General features: G+C 43.0%; 1 pseudogene; it reads left to right on the top strand.

Annotated features, from left to right (window-relative positions):
- The first annotated feature begins 9,703 nt into the window (after positions 1-9,703).
- Positions 9,704-9,825, top strand: LOC131367424 (U5 spliceosomal RNA; annotated as a pseudogene).
- The last annotated feature ends 7,179 nt before the right edge of the window (positions 9,826-17,004 follow it).

The raw sequence follows: 17,004 nt of genomic DNA, 5'->3' as shown, positions 1-17,004 counted from the left end.
AAGAAGTGTCAAAGTTGAAGTGTTTCACTTTTCTGCTTTCAGGTATGCATTTAAACTCCTATGAGCAGTTATGGAGGAAACAACTGTGCCCACTGTGATACCCAGGAAAATCTTGAGATTCTAGACTATTTAAATTCCAAGAAGCAAGCCATTTTTTGTATTTTAAAGATTTTTTTTATTGTATTTTTTTTGCCATTTTTGCTTTTTCAGACAGTGTAAAAACAGGGATGAATTGTGAAGGGACTAAGCTGGAATTTAAGATTGACTGCCTGAATAATAGTATGCGGTATATGTTCTACCAGGCGAGCCACTTGTTGAGCCATTTATTTATTAATTTATGATGCTTGAGACGATTTCAATTTCACTAAGGACAATATATTTCTTATTGTCTTTTTCATCTGCCAGCAGTTGTTCCTGAAATGGACCATATCAGTCTCTTTCCTGTTTAACAAGTCCCCCCTTTTGATCTGACTCTGGTCTAAGTATTGGTAAGTGGTTGTACGTTGCGGTGAACATCAATTGCTAAATTCTCAGTGCCTCAAGAGTCAATCTTTGGACCTTGTAAAACTTGCAACATTTTGGTCACTTGCTCAAATATTCTAATATTTTTATGGTTATTGATATCACAAAAACACAGCTAGAATTTTTTATGGTCCTTCATGATTGTCTGTGTTGTATAACAGTGGATGTCTCAAATTCTCATCTTAAAATGGAGGTCCTTATACTTAATCTCGGCAGGTTTATTTCGTAGGTTACTTGTTAAAATAGAATAGAATAGAATAGAATAGAATAGAATAGAATAGAATAGAATAGAATAGAATGTCTTTATTGTCATTGTAACATGTACAACAAAATTAAAAAATGCTACCCAATCAGTGCATCATTTATATTATACAACTAAAAACGAATATAAAAAATAGCTAAAAAATAAATAGTGTTCATATAAAATATTGTTAGAAAAAAACACACAACCATACATTGTCATCAGTCAAATTGTATAATCCCTTGTTTTACTTGCAGCATGTTATGTTTTAGTTCTATTAAGTGTGGTTATTACTGTGGAATAGTAGCTGTTTCTGAATCTATTTGTCCTTGTTCTTAATGATCTGTACTGTCTACCTGATGACAAATGTTCAAATAGATGGTGTCCAGGGTGTGAGGTGTCCTTTATTATGTTCTGTGCTTTACTGAGACAGCGGGAGCTGTGCACAGTTCTTCCAGAGTGAGGAGAGGGCAGCAGACAATCTTCTGGGCCGTGTTAATGATCCTCCTGCAGCATTGAAGGATTTTATTGTGTATGTGAATAAATCTATCATTATCTTGATTATGTCATGTATTGCTAGTTACACTTTAGTTAGTTAAGTAAGCTAACGTAATCAGTAACTCTTAAGCAGCAGTCTGTATTAACCTTACTAATGTTATGCAGCAGCACAATAACCCAACAGATCATTGTTGATATTTGACCATTCACCAAGTAAAAATTCTTTCTCATAGATTTTATGTAAAGCAGAATAAGATTACAGTACAAATACTGTAATTGCCCATCAACACCAAAGGATTACTTACTAAATACTGAAATATTGAATTTGAATTTGAATTTTTTCCTCTGAATCTGTAGAGCTTTCTGTAAAGTTTCGGTTAAAGTGAATCTGCTTAGATCCTTGCTTGTCATTTGCTTAAAGTACTGTGTAGTACTTAATATTTTCTTCTGCCATGATGTATATATTTTCATTTTTAAGCATCTTTATGTAGGAAACAATTTACAAGCTTCAGACCCTGTCTTTATATACGGGTACTTTTCCTTATGTAGTGTCCATGCACAAATACCTGTGCCCTGTACTGAGACACACACACACACAAACGTCTCATTTCAACATATACATGGTAAAGTATCAGGTTTTAATTTAACATTTACTTCGTGTATGTTTTCTGGCTGCAGAGAGGATCATGTCAGCTCCCTGTGGGCAGCTTGCGAGTCCTCAAGCTAAGCTAGTGATACTACATGCTTTAGGTTCCAGTTTCTTGAACATGTCTATCAAGGTCACATCTATCTCATGTCTTTTGACTGTCTCATGACCAGGGGCGTCGCTACTGCTAATCATTCGGGGCTCGAGGCCCGAATCATTTTAATCTAGCCTTGAATGTTTTATCCCAAATTTTGCCACCGAAGTGTAGAGGAATTAAGTAAACGTTGATTGTTTTAGTTAAGCACTGTTGCCGTTTACTGTACGCTATTTGACTGACATCTCTCTCTGCACACACACACGCCAAAATACCGCGAGAGTGTGGGCTAGAATATGCTCTAGAACCGCTCTCGCGATACTTTAATGTCATACACCTATCGGTCTGCGCAGTGGCGCTTTCACACCATGTGACTAAAATATGTTAAGACAGTTGATAAAAGTAGGCTAACAAATGTATGTTGTGTCAAAAAGGAGGCCCTTTGATTATTCAATTCAATTCTGTTACGGGGAAGAAGGGCTCAGCACTAAGTGAGGGGGTGAGCACTGAGCTAGACCCGTTACCCAAATGGATGAAAGCAGGTGGAAAATTCAATCAGGGAGTCGGGCAGAATAATGAGCAGAAATAGGCAAACAAAAATACAAACCTAAGAAACTGTCTGAGGTGGAGTGCGAACCAGGAAGGTTTAACGCCACACTGTACTTCCCGACGCGCTAACAGCTACATTATCAAACCGTATAAATTGAGCAGTGCACACAGACGCCACAAGAGGAGGGGGCGCGCCCTGCTTGTCACGGCAAGTTTTGGCCGTTTAAGCAGTTCCCTCACCGAATCGGGGTCTGGCTTAATAAATAGGAAGTGGCAGTGGGCTGATTTTCAGCCTGCAACACCAGTAAATAACTTTCCATATATTCTCTAGATTATTAAATATCGTTAGCAACGGCTTTTGAGGAGTGTAACTCGAATTACCAAATTACCTCTCAGCGCCTATTGCCTCCGATACCTGGCACAGATTCTATGTCCGCACGCCGAGTGAGTGAAAACCTGAGGCTTATATAACAGCGTGCACAGTGCTGTGCATCAGCCCTAATTGCCTGTGCTGGGCTGAGCACTATAAAGAGGCACGCCAGTAACCGCGGATTTGCCTAAGCAGGCCCTCGCGACATTACAAATTCAATTCAATTTTATTTGTATAGCGCCTTTTACAATGGACATTGTCTTAAAGCAGCTTTACAAAAGAAGATAAACAGAGAAAGGAGAGGTAAATAAATAAACAATATTAAATTAAATTATTAAACTATTTTATCCTTATTTTATTTTTATTTTATTTTATCCCTAATGAGCAAGCCTGTGGCAACAGTGGAAAAACTCCCTGAGATGATATGACGAAGAAACCTTGAGAGGAACCAGGCTCAGAAGGGAACCCATTCACATTTGGGTGACACTAAACAGTAAATAATGTAACTGTAAGTGATTAATGTTCCTTCTTTAACAGCAATCAATGGCCCATGAGGAACTATTAGGTCAGTGTAGTTTCTGAGGTTATTATAGACACTAATTCTTTGCTGTCACAAGCTGACAGATGTAATGGCAGATCTGTGACAGTGTGAAAGTCCCAAAGTGGCTCTGTCCACGGCTGTCTCCTGGTCACAGGCTGTCTACACAGGACTGTCCACAGCATCAGTGAGCACCACCAAGCAACGAGACTCCGACCAGGGGTAGAGGCAGTGGTCATACTGGAAACTGGCAAACACTGGGAGCTCAGGAGTGGGGTGTATAGCTCGACAGAGACAGACAGAGAGAGAAAGATACTAAGTATGATTCTGATCATGTGATGTTTAAAGACAATGTAGATTATGTGTAAATTATGAAAAACCCTGACATGAAGACCCTTTCAAATATTCAAAATTTCAAACATACCCAAGACGTGCTCAAATGCCTTAAATTAAATAAGCCTATAGATCTAAATACAATATAATCTCTTAAAGTGCTAAGACATTACAGTCTAAACATAATGAATTTCAACTAATGGAGTATTTACATTAAAATACATACATAGCTTAGGCGAACAATGGGCCAGAACAGCCTCAATCATTTGGCTGGTGTGTCAATTGAAAAAGGTATTAACAGCACTATAAATACTTGACCGTTTTGCTCAAGTCAAGTCTCTGAGATACTCTCTGATGATTCCACCCTCAAAGAAATAGGATAGAAAAGTCACCAAGAGCATGAAAAAGACAAGATACAAGCAGCAAGACAGAACAATAAAAGAAGAGAAGAGAAGAGAAGAGAAGAGAAGAGAAGAGAAGAGAAGAGAAGAGAGGGTGAAAAAAATAATAAACAAAGAATAATACATAGAGTAAATGAGGAATGAAATAAGAAGTGCAATTATAATATAGATTATTGTAAAATGATAATAATAAAAAAGGATGTACATGGCACTGCTTCACACACGCTGTAAAAGAGATAATACTGCATGGCATACCTGTCTGAGAGAGAAAATGTAATGAATTTAATGAACTCATTTTTTAGTAGCAAGACTCTGAAATGATAGGAGGTGTCAGAAAAAAAGATTGAATAAAATTTTCTTAAATTGCATACTGTTTGTGTTCATTTTTCTTTATTATTAAACAATATTACATAAAAATGACCTTAGAAAACGTGTTATTCCTGCTAAGCCCCTCTACCTAATTCGCCCCTGATGTTTCGGGCTCAGCCCCTGATGTCTTCAAATCATAGAAACGTCCCTGGATCACCCCAAGCATGTGAAAAAAGTCAAAGAAAACTGCCCCATTCAGCTGCACACGTGTTTGTTGTCAAGCGAGATCTGTTTGGAAATTTAGCAGGTCTCTTTGGCTCTGTGAATTCAATTGCTACCACTTACAAAATAACAGGACAATCACAATTCTCAGCTTGGTTGGCAAACCAGGTGGCCACTGGTTTTCAACACATCACCAATAGCAATGAAAATATCATAAAATTGGTTAGATCTGAAGCACAGGCGCTTCTACTGGTCAGCCATACATTATTCAATCAAAGTCATACCATCGAACGTGACTTTGCATATGAGCCTGCAGATGCACAGGATTTATTTACTGCTGCAAGACAAGAAATTTTAGACCTTCATCTTCTCAAGACACCTAGGCATGCTTTAAATGATTTTATAGAAATTTTAGACTTGCATAGATGGTTTGCATCAGAAAAGATGAAAGATATTAAATACTCTGTCTGTAATTACTGTCTACATTGATGTTATACACTGGGAATGAGTGCACTGAGCGCTGAGACTTGCGGAATCGCATTTTCAGCGCCAGAGAAGCACAATGCAGAGAGCACACTGCGCTGTGGCAGGAAACAAGCCAGTTCGATGAAAAATGATGAAAGTTGACTTTAAGTGAATTTTCACGGAATATCACTGTTTCCATGTTTCTTATAAATTTTGGCATTTTAAAGTAAACAATCACATTTCATATCATAGTTGACCTCAAACAGTAAAAAAAAACTGCCCCATTCAGCTGCATACATGCGTTTGTCTGAAAAACCGCTTTCCCTTGCTCGTAGAGCGCTGAGACTTGCGGAATCGCATTTTCAGCGCCAGAGAAGCACAATGCAGAGAGCACACTGCGCGGAGGCAGGAAACAAGCCAGTTCGATGACATATCTTGAAAGTTGACTTTGTTAAGTGATTTTTCATGGAATATAACTGTTTCAATGTTTCTTATGAATTGTTGCACTTTCACTGTATAGGTGTAGCCTCAGGCTCTATACTGGCCAGCCTCTCTACTGCCGGCGTTGTGGTGCCCTGGGGCACACAAAGGAGCGCTGCACAGGAAGGAGGTGTCGCACGTGCAGTTCCGACGAGCATGTGATGGCGGACTGCGGGGCTCACAAAACCTGTAGCCTCTGTGGCAGTGAGGAGCATCTTTACTGACACTGTCCATCCCGGAAGAAGACCTTTGCAAGCCTTTTCACTGAGGATTTTGAGGTGGCGGGACCTTCCGGTGAGGGACATCGAGAGGAGGCGGGCCCTGCCCAGAGTGAGGCGGTGCTACAAGGGGCAGATAAAGAGACGGATTTGGTGGCGGAGTCACTGAGGCATCCTGACCAAGGGGGACGAGCAGCAGAGGAACTTCTCAACCCTTTGCGGGGTGAGAAGGACACCGAGGCATCCGAGGTGGAGGGGAGGCGTCTGGATGAACCCCATCCAACCGAGGCTGGGACTCCCGACATGCCTTCATCAGTGCTGGAGATGGAGTCGGAACCCAACACCCAGCAAAGTGCCTGGACACCTGTGTCCTGGACTGAGGTACTGGAGGCGACACATAGTCCAGCTCCACCCAACTGGGCCTCTATGGATTTCTCAGATGGTTTGGAGCAGGGAGGCTTAGACCAGGAGTTGGAAGAGGAGGGTGCCGGGCCCTTGGATAGTGGGCGGACTAGATCGGCCGACGGGGTGAGTGAGGAGAGGAACCCCAATCGGTCCCGTCGGGAGAGGAGGTGGGAGTTTGACCTCCTGGTCATCCAGGATGTACAAGGTACGATGGGGTCTGGAGAAGAAAAGATTTTTGCGCCGGGTGGGGGGTCTTCCCAGGGAGGGGATGGGGAGGATCAGGAGGAAGGGGTAAGAGATGAGGAGGAATGGACACGAGTCCTGGCGCGATGTGCCAGAACACAGGCTGGGAGGGGTAAGGGGGTCTTTAAGGGTAATGGTGAACAATGATTGGTCTGAACCGCAGAGGGGGAAGGATTATGTTGGAGTTGAATGTTGGGAAATGGAGTGGTGTTTTGTGTGGGGGGACTGTGGACAAAGGAGGGGGAGGTGTTTTTGCCAAACTGTTTTTGGTTATTTGTTTTGTTGAGTGGTGGTTGTTTATGGAATGCATTGTATAATTTTTTTTTTCATTGTCACAATGCATAGTTTAACCTTGGCGACTTTAAATGTTAGGGGGTTTAAGCAGCCAATTAAGAGGGCTGCAGTCTTTTTGAGTTTACGCTCTGTACCTTTTGATTTGATTTTTTTGCAAGAATGCCATTTAAGTTCTGAGGCTGAGGGGGAGATTTTTTCAGAGGGTTGGAAATTGGGGCCATCAGTTTGGGGGGTAGGGGATGGGAAGGGAGATGGAGTTGGGATTCTTTTTAGCTCCTTTGACTGGGCCATAGAGGCTGCAGTTACGGTAGTGCCAGGGAGAGTGTTGTGCGTGGACGGCTCTTTCAGGGGCTCAAAATTCAGAGCCATAGCCGTCTACGCACTATGTAGGGTTGGGCAGAGGCAAGGTTTTTTTCACCTCTTGGAGCCGCTCCTCTCCATCAACAGGATACAACAGGACAGCGTGGAGGCTTTTCTGGACGCTGTCGCCGGCAGGGTGCCGAAAGATAGCGAGCCGACTTTGGAAGGAGAGATCTCCCTAGGGGAGGTAGAGAGAGCTATGCTCTCCCTGCAGACTGGTGTGGTTCCTGGTGGAGATGGCTTACCGGTAGAATGGTACTGTACTTTCTGGCCTTTGGTAGGTCCGGATCTGCTGGCCGTCTACAGGGAAGCCATGGACGGTGGAGCTCTACCTCCTTCAGCAGTGGTGGGGTACGTCACCCTCTTATATAAAAAGGGCTAATTTGAGACCAATCACGTTGTTGACGGTCGATTATAAGATCTTGGCCAAGGTAATGGTTCTTCGCCTGAGAGAGGTGATGGCCCAGGTGGTTCACCCTGATCAGACCTGTGGGGTGCCCAGGAGGATGTGTGGCATGAACCTGGCATTGATCAGAGACGCGCTGGCGTGGGCTGAGCAGCGGCAGGTACCGTTGGCACTGCTGAGCCTGGGTCAAGAAAAAGCCTTTGATCGCATTTCTCACACGTTATTACACTCCTGGAGCGGATGGGTTTTGTTCCAGTCTTTGTTGCCATGGTCCGACTGCTGTATGCAGGGGCCATCAACCATGTCATCGTGAACGGGCACTGCTCCGGGCTGATCGAGCAACGAGGAGGGGTGAGACAGGGTTGTCCGCTGTCGCCTTTGCTCTGTCTTGTACTTGGAGCCTTTGGCTGAGCGGCTGAGAAAGGAACCCGCATTCCAGAGGCTGCATGTCCCAGGTGCAGGAGGAACGAGGGCCAAGGTGTCAGTGTACGCTGACGACGTGACCTTGTTCCTTGGCCGGGACGAGGATTTGTGGTGGAATGGTTCCTGGGAGCCTTTACTGAGGCCACCGGGGCTCGCATCAACTGCGCCAAGTTCTGGAGAGTGGGCAGTGCCCAAAAGAACTGGGACATTGCCCTTGGCAGGTTACAGCCCAGGGCCAATAGCTGGTGCAAAAGGGACCTTTCCCTTACCGGAAGGGTAGTTGCGGCATGTTCCGACCTTCTCGCGAGCCTTAACCACCTGGTCCTTGTCTTTCCTGTCCCATTTGTGATAGGGAGGCGCCTGGAGTGCGCCCTGTTCACATTCATTTGGGGGGGGTGAGAAGGTCGCCCGCATCACCATATGCATGGAGCAGGATAAAGGGGGAAGGGGAGTGGTGTGTATCCCTCTTATGACCATGGCGATGTATGTGGCCTTCCTGGCCAAGTTGGTCAGGGGAGCAGAGAGCCACATGTCATCACTGTTCGTGAGGTTCTGGATTGGCTTTGCTTTGTGAGCAGTGATCCCGTGGAGGGGAACTTCGCCGTGGTCTATCGACCGCCTGTGGCACTACCAGAAAGTGGCCGAGTTCATTCGCGACCATCCCTGGGATCTGGCGGACAGCCTCGTGCTGGACCACCGGAAGCTATATAAGAAATGGAGGGACTGCTGGGCAGAACAGTCGACCCACCCCCGAATACCAGGGGTCGAGTGGGCAGCTCTGCAGCCCACCTGGTTGGACGGGGCCAGTAAGGACCTGCATTGACTGGGGGGTCTGGGACGCCTCCCTGTCAGGGAGCGCCTCAACCGTCATGGCATAAGCAGCACACCCCTGTGTCCGATCGGATGCGGGGGCAAGGAGATGGTCGAGCATGCTCTGCGGTCGCGACGTGATTTTGGAGGCGGGACTCGGAGTGGTGGTCGGAAGGAGGGGAAGCAGACATAAACCGCGACCTCGTGCTGTACGGTAGCGGGTTGAAGTGCATGGGACCAGAGACAGCAAAGCATTTGTGGCAAGCCATCTCAGTGGCGAAATGCGTTCTGTGGGATGCGCGGTGCGAGTACATCCGCAGTCTAACTCCGCGCGTCCACCAGGTTGACCTGCTACATGTATTTAAGGCCAGACTCAGGAAAGTGAGGCGGGGAGGGGGAAGGCTTCATGAGGCTAGGGGTCGGGGTGGCCGAGGGTTTTCAGGGGTAACTGTGGTGGGGCGCCATGGTGGCCCCAGGTGGATGGACGGGCGAAGGTGGTGGGAGGAGGGTCGGGATAAGTGGGGGGTTTTTTGTTTTCTTTTTCATTTTCTCTTTTTGTTTTCCATGAAGTGTTTTTTTTTATTTTTGGTGTTGTGTTTGGGGGGGGTTCGGCTTGTACTCCCTCAGCCTCTTTTTGTCTGTTTACTGTTTATTTGTATTTGGGGTTTGTTTTTGTCTTTTTTTGGGTGTGTGTTTTTGTGATTGTGTAAGTGTGATGTCTTTGTTTTCCTTCATAGAATGTCCATGTTTTTTTTAGTTCCAATTGCCATTGTAAGGGTATATGGGTAGGGAGCGATGGGGAGAAGGATTGTCTTTTTTGGGGACTGATTGGAAATGTGTTGAAGTTTTTTTGTTTTTTTTGTGTGTTTTTCTTGTGTGAACTGGTTTTAATTTAAAAAACAAAAGATAAATAAATCTATCGCCTTTTACTAAAGATTTCCATGGCAAGGAACATCAATGAGTTTGATGTATTTTGTGAGCTTTGCTCTGGCAAAGCTGTGTATGCTTCAATGTTAAATGGGTAGTTTCCAGGAGTTGGGTCTTATTTGGTTATGTGACTTTATGCATGCCTGTATAGGTGTGGCCTGAGGCTGTCTGTTCAGAAGAGGAGATAAAAGTTTATTGCTTCTTGGCCTTTTGGCTAAGATCAAGTGTTCTTTGGTCTGGTTTTGGGCTTTGACTGGGTTTGAGAAAGAGAATAGATGGAATGGGGTTTGTGTAGGATCGCTTCTCAGGCTTTTAAGCTAGGATCTATTGTGTTCATTGGTCTGGCTTTTTGGCCTTGGTCTGGGTTCATGTTACAATCCTTAGTCTGGCCTTGAGAAAACTAAAAAATATGAATTTTGGTATTTTATCACTTTCCTATGTTTCTTAAGAATTTTGGCATTTTAAAGTAAACAATCACATTTCATATCATAGTTGACCCCAAACGTGAAAAACGTCAAAGAAAACTGCCCCATTCAGCTGCAAATATGCGTTTGTCTGAAAAAACGCTTTCCCTTGCTCGTAGAGCGCTGAGACTTGCGGAATCGCATTTTCAGTGCCAGAGAAACACAATGCAAAGAGCACACTGCGCTGAGGCAGGAAACTAGCCAGTTCGATGAAAAATGATGAAAGTTGACTTTGTTAAGTGAATTTTCACTTAACAAATGGGGGTAGGCCCCTGTAGAACTGAGAACTTACCCATGCTGTCCACTGTGGATGAAAATCCCACTGGTGGGGGCGGAGACGCCCACATTTTTAATATAATAATTTGAGAAAGTTTAATTATAATGGTATTTGAAAAGTTGTAAATTCAAAGATAATGGTGTTAAAAAAGAACCTAAAGTTCCAAAAAAGATAAATAGGTGGGATTATCTCAGCGAAGGACTGGTGACGTGTTGCATTTGGAGAGATAAGGAAAATGTATATAAAGACTGTGGTTGGAAATCCCCGTTTAAAGGTTGTTGGGATGTTCATGCGTGAGCATCTCAATTCTTGTATCAGCGCTGATTGCAAATAAAATCTCATATCTGCATTCATCTAGTCTGCATGATTTGTCTTATTTAGTTAAGAGTCTTAATTAGTTAGAGTCTCACTCAGACTGAGCATTCGGGTCAGTGTGGAACTGGAGTCAGATTTTGTAGTGAAGTAGTGTTAGAGAGTAGAACGTGATCTCAGAGAAAACGCGATTGGCGCAGAGAAAGCAGCGGAGCCCCGGACCTGGGACCAGAGGCTGCGGCCGCTGCCCACGGACCAAACACTGGATCCATCTAGGACAAAGGTAAGACAGAAGCCTGTTTAATCGAATTTCTGCATTAGTTGTGGAGGCAGAGGCTCTTGGTCCAGGGACGGATCAGCTCTGTTTCATCCTGTTAAAATAAAGAAAGAGTAAGTTAAAACTGTATAGAGTCACATGATAAAATTGTATGCTTTATGCTGATAAAGACTAGATGATGTCAGATGTATGAAAGTGTAAAGGCCTGTATGATCGAAAGTCCTGGTGGGTTCCAGGTGGTATGAGTGAAAGTCCTGTGAAAAAGACCTTATTTGGACACAAACGGAGCATTCAGTAGCAGAAAGTAAGTTCTGTGAACACGAACACCGTCACTGGAAAAAGAAGAATAAGTGTCAAGTAACAGGTGGAAAAAGAAAAGAGTAAAATTCCTGGATCCGGGTGTTAGTGAAAGGAATTAAAGAGAAACAAGAGAATAAGAGATAAAAAGAGAAACGTAGTGAAATTCCCGGGTCCAGGTGTATGAGTAATAAAGAGATAAAGAAAATATGAAGAGAAAAAGTGCTGAGTAGAAAAATTCCTGGATCCAGGTGATAAAAAAAAAAGGAGGGGCCTATTGTCTGTCTTTATCTGTTGTCTGTCTTGATCGTGTTGGCTGCAGTGTGTGGGTGTGTTGATTGTGGGGAGCTGTGTGAGCTTGAGTGCATGAGAAGGTGACTGATGACCGATTGTGCACACTGTAAATAGCTCTGCATTTAATTTTGTTGTTTAATAACATTATTGCTGTGGGAGCACAGAGAATAAGTGTATATATACATGTATATTGCCTTGGGGTGTGATTGGGAGGATTGGGGGAAATTGGACTATATTTGTAGTAAAAACTGTAGCAGAGTGGTGAATGCAACAGAAGTTTTTGTGAAGTTCGAATAATTGCTATGCATGGATGTTATCATACTGAGGTTTGATATGTTTTAGAGATACACTGCATGAGAGATGAGGGGAAAGTAAGAGTAATGATGGTATGGACTCGGTTAGTTTTCAGAATAAATCTTATGGTGAAGCAGCTATCCACATACCGTAAGTAAGGGCCCAGTGCCTGGTGCGAGCAAATATTTCATTTCATACCGCTGTGTGCTAAACCAGTTGAAAAGTACGTGTATTAGTTATATGTAAAATTGTTCTGCTTTTGCTAATAAAGGACGTGTGGTTTGACATCCATGGGTCCATGTGGTGATATAACACATTTTAGAACAATACTACTTCTGAATGGTGGAGGTGTTTGTATCTACACGCATGGGAAGGCATCATGCAAGTGCTTACTTCACCATTCCAGAAGAGTTAGGTGAGGAAATTCCTAATATCATTACTGAAAAAGCAGAGACACGTGGGTTCGCAGAAGCAGCACTAGAATTATTGAAGAAAGAAACAGGAAAACTTCTGGTTAGGGTTAATTTAATGTGACCCAAACTAGACTGGGGTTTGCTGGTACTTGTAATAATAGCACTGATGTGTATAGGGTTGTGGATATATACACTTCTACGAGTTTTTGATGAGACTGAAAGAACAGACAATGGTGAGCACTCAGCAACATTGCAGCCCAGACTGCATAGAGACACTGCACAGTCGATGAGCCTTGTGAACAGATTAGACCAGGAATTGTGGACAAACAACTTGAGTTACATGGTACACGAAGTAGCAAACACCTCATGTATAGTGTGCCATGACAGAACACTGCGAGCTCCCAGTTATACCGATGAGGGGACCAGAAGGCTGTAACAGTAACAAACACAACTAACGCCACTTATGCCCATTCGTTTGTCTTATGCACTCTATCTCGTGCACTTATGGTTCAGCCAAACTGAAGAAGTTTGGCTGAAGAAGAACAGCACTTGCGAATATGTAGAAATTGGGACAGAGGGACATCCACCCACCAGAGTAAGTGCTCTCAAAAGACAAAGATACCCGTTTTGTTTATGTTCTAATGGGTCACAAGTGTTTGTCGGCAACATTTCCAAGGACTGTGACAAGTCAGCAGATACGAAAGGACTGAAAATCAATGTGTGGAGACAAAGGAAGGTGGACTATATTGACCTGAAACAGCCCAATTTGTCTAATGAGATTAGGCCACTAGCTGATGTCTTCTGGTACTGTGGACATGGAGTTGCCAGACAGACCCTGCCACCTGGATGGGCAGGATGCTGTGCAACAGTGGTGCTGACAGGAAAACTAACTGTGCTACAAGAAAAAGAGATAACCGTGACAGGTTGGCGAGTTAAACGTGCCGTGGGACAATTGACAAGAGCAATGGGGTTTATGTAGATTGGAGAGGGATTCCGGTGGGAGTCCCCAATGAACATGTTGCAATGGGTCGATTGGGAGCAGGAGCATTGACTTTCTTTTTGCCATGGGCACAGATTGGGAAAAACGTGAGATGGATTAATTACATTTGGTATAATCAGCAGCGTTTCATGAACTATACGATACAAGCGTTGGACTTGATTCAAGAACAATTACATGCAACATCTACCATGGCCTTACAGAACAGGTTAATCTTGGACACTATGAGAGCCCCTGATGAGGGAGTGTGCACTATGTTTGGAGACCAATGTTGTACTTACATTCCAATGCATACTGGACCGGAAGGTAACCTGAGTAAGGTACTAAGGCAGATGAAAGATCTTAGAGAAGAACACGTAGTGAACACATATAAACCGTCAAACAACTGGTTTTCTTGGTTGTTTTCTTCAAATTGGAGGGCCATCATACTTAGACTAGGGACAATTGTGGGAGTTGTTCTGCTGATACTTGTGGTTCTGTTGTGTTGTGTTATTCCACTACTACGTTCCATGATCACACAAATGACACGAACATTGTTTGGTCAATATGTTCAGATGACACACGAGATTGAACCCCCATTCAAACCAGACGATAGCATTGATGAAATGGACTTAATAAAAATGGCTGCATGATGGAGAGGAGTTGGAGACACATATGGAGGCACCTATGGGGGAGGTTGTTGAAAAATGAGTTAGGTGAGTGTGAGCCAAATTCAGGTCTATTAGAGTACCCTTTTATAGACAGTCGTACGTCAGTAAGGGAGATTTATGCAGACAGGATGTACATCACTGAGATACAAACACATGCATACACCCCGAGACAGACAGTTCAGTTACCTATTGTGGTAGAACATGTACATTACAGTGTAGAACGTTCACTTAATCTTGCATATAGAAGAAAAAGGAAATATGGCATATGGATAGGCGTACCTCTTAGAAAGAGGGTGGAGGTTATTACGGTAAAGTTAGGAGAGGATGTGTTGTGGACCAATGTTTCTAGACGTACGATGGATGTGCTGAGATCCTTGCCAGTTCAATCGTCGAGCGGGGACTAAGTGATGTGCTAGTAACCTCTCCTTGGTCCTCCTACGGTCCCTCTACGTGGCGCAAAGTCACATGGGCAGAAGAACAACGGGGAACTTCATATAAAGGACATTGGTCATATTATATCTGTGTCATATTATATTGTATTCAAAAAAAAAATGGTTTGAGTCACCTCTATTTATGCATGATCACTGTTATCATTTATGTGTGTTTTTTGACTATACTACTGAAAGAACATAATCACTTTCTTATGCAATCAATTCCTATGTTGTGTGCTGAATGATTCTGATCACTTAAGAGTCTTGTAATGACTACTGATTAATTGATTGTTTACTTACATCAATAGCGACTACTGATTTTTGGTTAAAGGGAACATGATAATTGCTTGAGTAATTGATTATATGGGTACGAGTAGAGAAAATCACTGGATATTTATAGAATAGAGTTAGTTTGAGTTTAATGTGTGCATGCTTGAAGCTCTCTGCAGGTAAGACAATTGATTTAAGTAGATGCTAGATCTCCAGAATGACTGAGGTTCTAATTTGGCTCGTGACAAAGACCCCGCTAATGCCCTACCGAAGATCCAAGAGGAGGCAACCCATCAAAACAAAGCCACACCAGAGTCAGAGGTGTTGAGCGAAGAAAGCTGCCACCTGAAAAACAAAGGGTGCAGCCAGTGACCAGAGAGGAAGGCTGGATAGCCAAAGACAGGTAAGATCTCACGAGGTGGGACAACCTAAAGCAGGCACGGTCGTGCTGCTGGTCACCGTGAACAAAATGGGAAACAACGTGTGATGCATAAAAACCAGGTGAACACCTGGCACGTAGGGCAGGGGTCCAGGTAAGTATAAAATTGACTGACTGGATTAAGGGAGCAAATGGAACTGATAAGAATGTGATTGAAAAGAACCAACGCAATGTTACCTGCACGGAGTACTTAATACATTCTGTCTATATTCAAGGTATATATAACCAATGCAATTATTATTATTATTATTAGCAAATTGATTGTATTAACCATTGAAACGAATCATACAATTACATAACCCTTATGTTGATCGATTACATATAAACGTATGCATACTCTCAGCGTCTGGACAAGTTGAATGTGTTGTGACTTCAGTCACAAAAGGGGGGAATGTGGGAGATAATTTTATATTTTGAAGTGTATATGTATGAAGCGTGTGTTTGATGTTGTGTAAAATAACCATTGGACAGCATGATTGAGTTTTCAGGTAAAGTTTATTCATTAGATCCTTTGATTTTAAGAACAATATAGGGTTTGACATGTGGCTCGGTCGCTGGCCTTGCATTCAGTCTGCAAGGGCTTTAGAGAATGAGCAGCTGTATCAATGATGTCAGTCTGGCAGGCTTTGTCAGCAGTAACAGGCTTGCCAAATTTGGACCAATCAATATCAGAGCTGCACTCCAGGTCATCATGACCTATCTTCACCCCACTGGTACCTTGAGAGGCAATGATCTCATCATGAAGCAAACGCAGAGTGTGTTGAACAGCAATGGCGGTACCAGGTGAAATACCTAGATCAAATATGCAGAAGAGAAAAGATAAATGAGAAAGCAGTGAAGTGTAAAACATAATGATAAAGAATAAAGATGGGGGTAGGCCCCTGTAGAACTGAGAACTTACCCATGCTGTCCACTTCATTTCATGAAATTTGAAATTTCATTTCATTTCAATTCAATGAATTTCCATTTCATTTCACTGTGGATGAATGAGTCACCTGAGAGAGTGAAGCTGAAGAAAATCCCACTGGTGGGGGCGGAGACGCCCACATTTTTAATATAATAATTCGAGAAAGTTTAATTATAATGGTATTCGAAAAGTTGTAAATTCAAAGATAATGGTGTCAAAAAAGAACCTAAAATTCCAAAATAGAAAAATAGGTGGGATTATCTCAGCGAAGGACTGGTGACGTGTTGCATTTGGAGAGATGAATGTATATAAAGACTGTGGTTGGAGAACCCCATTTAGAGGTTGATGGGACATTCATGTGTGAGCATCTCAATTCTTGTATCAGCGCTGATTGCAAATAAAATCTCATATTTGCATTCATCTAGTCTGCATGATTTGTCTTATTTGGTTAAGAGTCTTAATTAGTTAGAGTCTCACTCAGACTGAGCAGTGTGGAACTGGAGTCAGATTTTGTAGTGAAGTAGTGTTAGAGAGTAGAACAGAATTTTTATTCCACAATGAAAAAAATCATATTTCATATCAAAATTCATAATTTTTATGACTTTCCTATGCTTCTTATGAATTTTGTCATTTTAAAGTAAACAATCACATTTCATAAGAGAGAGATTTATGGTGTATATTCCATCAAAAAGATTTTGACAGGTCTGGCAGCCAATCAGAATCGTCCACGTCACATTGTCCCGCCCCCTTTCAACCAATCAGAATCGTCCATGTCACAATGTCCCGCCCCTTTTCAACCAATCAGAAAACCGTATCCGTCACATTATCCCGCCTCCTTCTCAACCAATCAGAAAAACGTATCCGTCACAATATCCCGCCCCCCTTTCATCCGATGAGGTTGATTGATGGGGTGGTGTTACATATTCCC

This window comes from Hemibagrus wyckioides, linkage group LG16 (assembly GCF_019097595.1).
Source record: "Hemibagrus wyckioides isolate EC202008001 linkage group LG16, SWU_Hwy_1.0, whole genome shotgun sequence".
Lineage (NCBI taxonomy): Eukaryota > Metazoa > Chordata > Actinopteri > Siluriformes > Bagridae > Hemibagrus > Hemibagrus wyckioides.
This window is presented reverse-complemented; position numbering and strand designations above follow the sequence as displayed.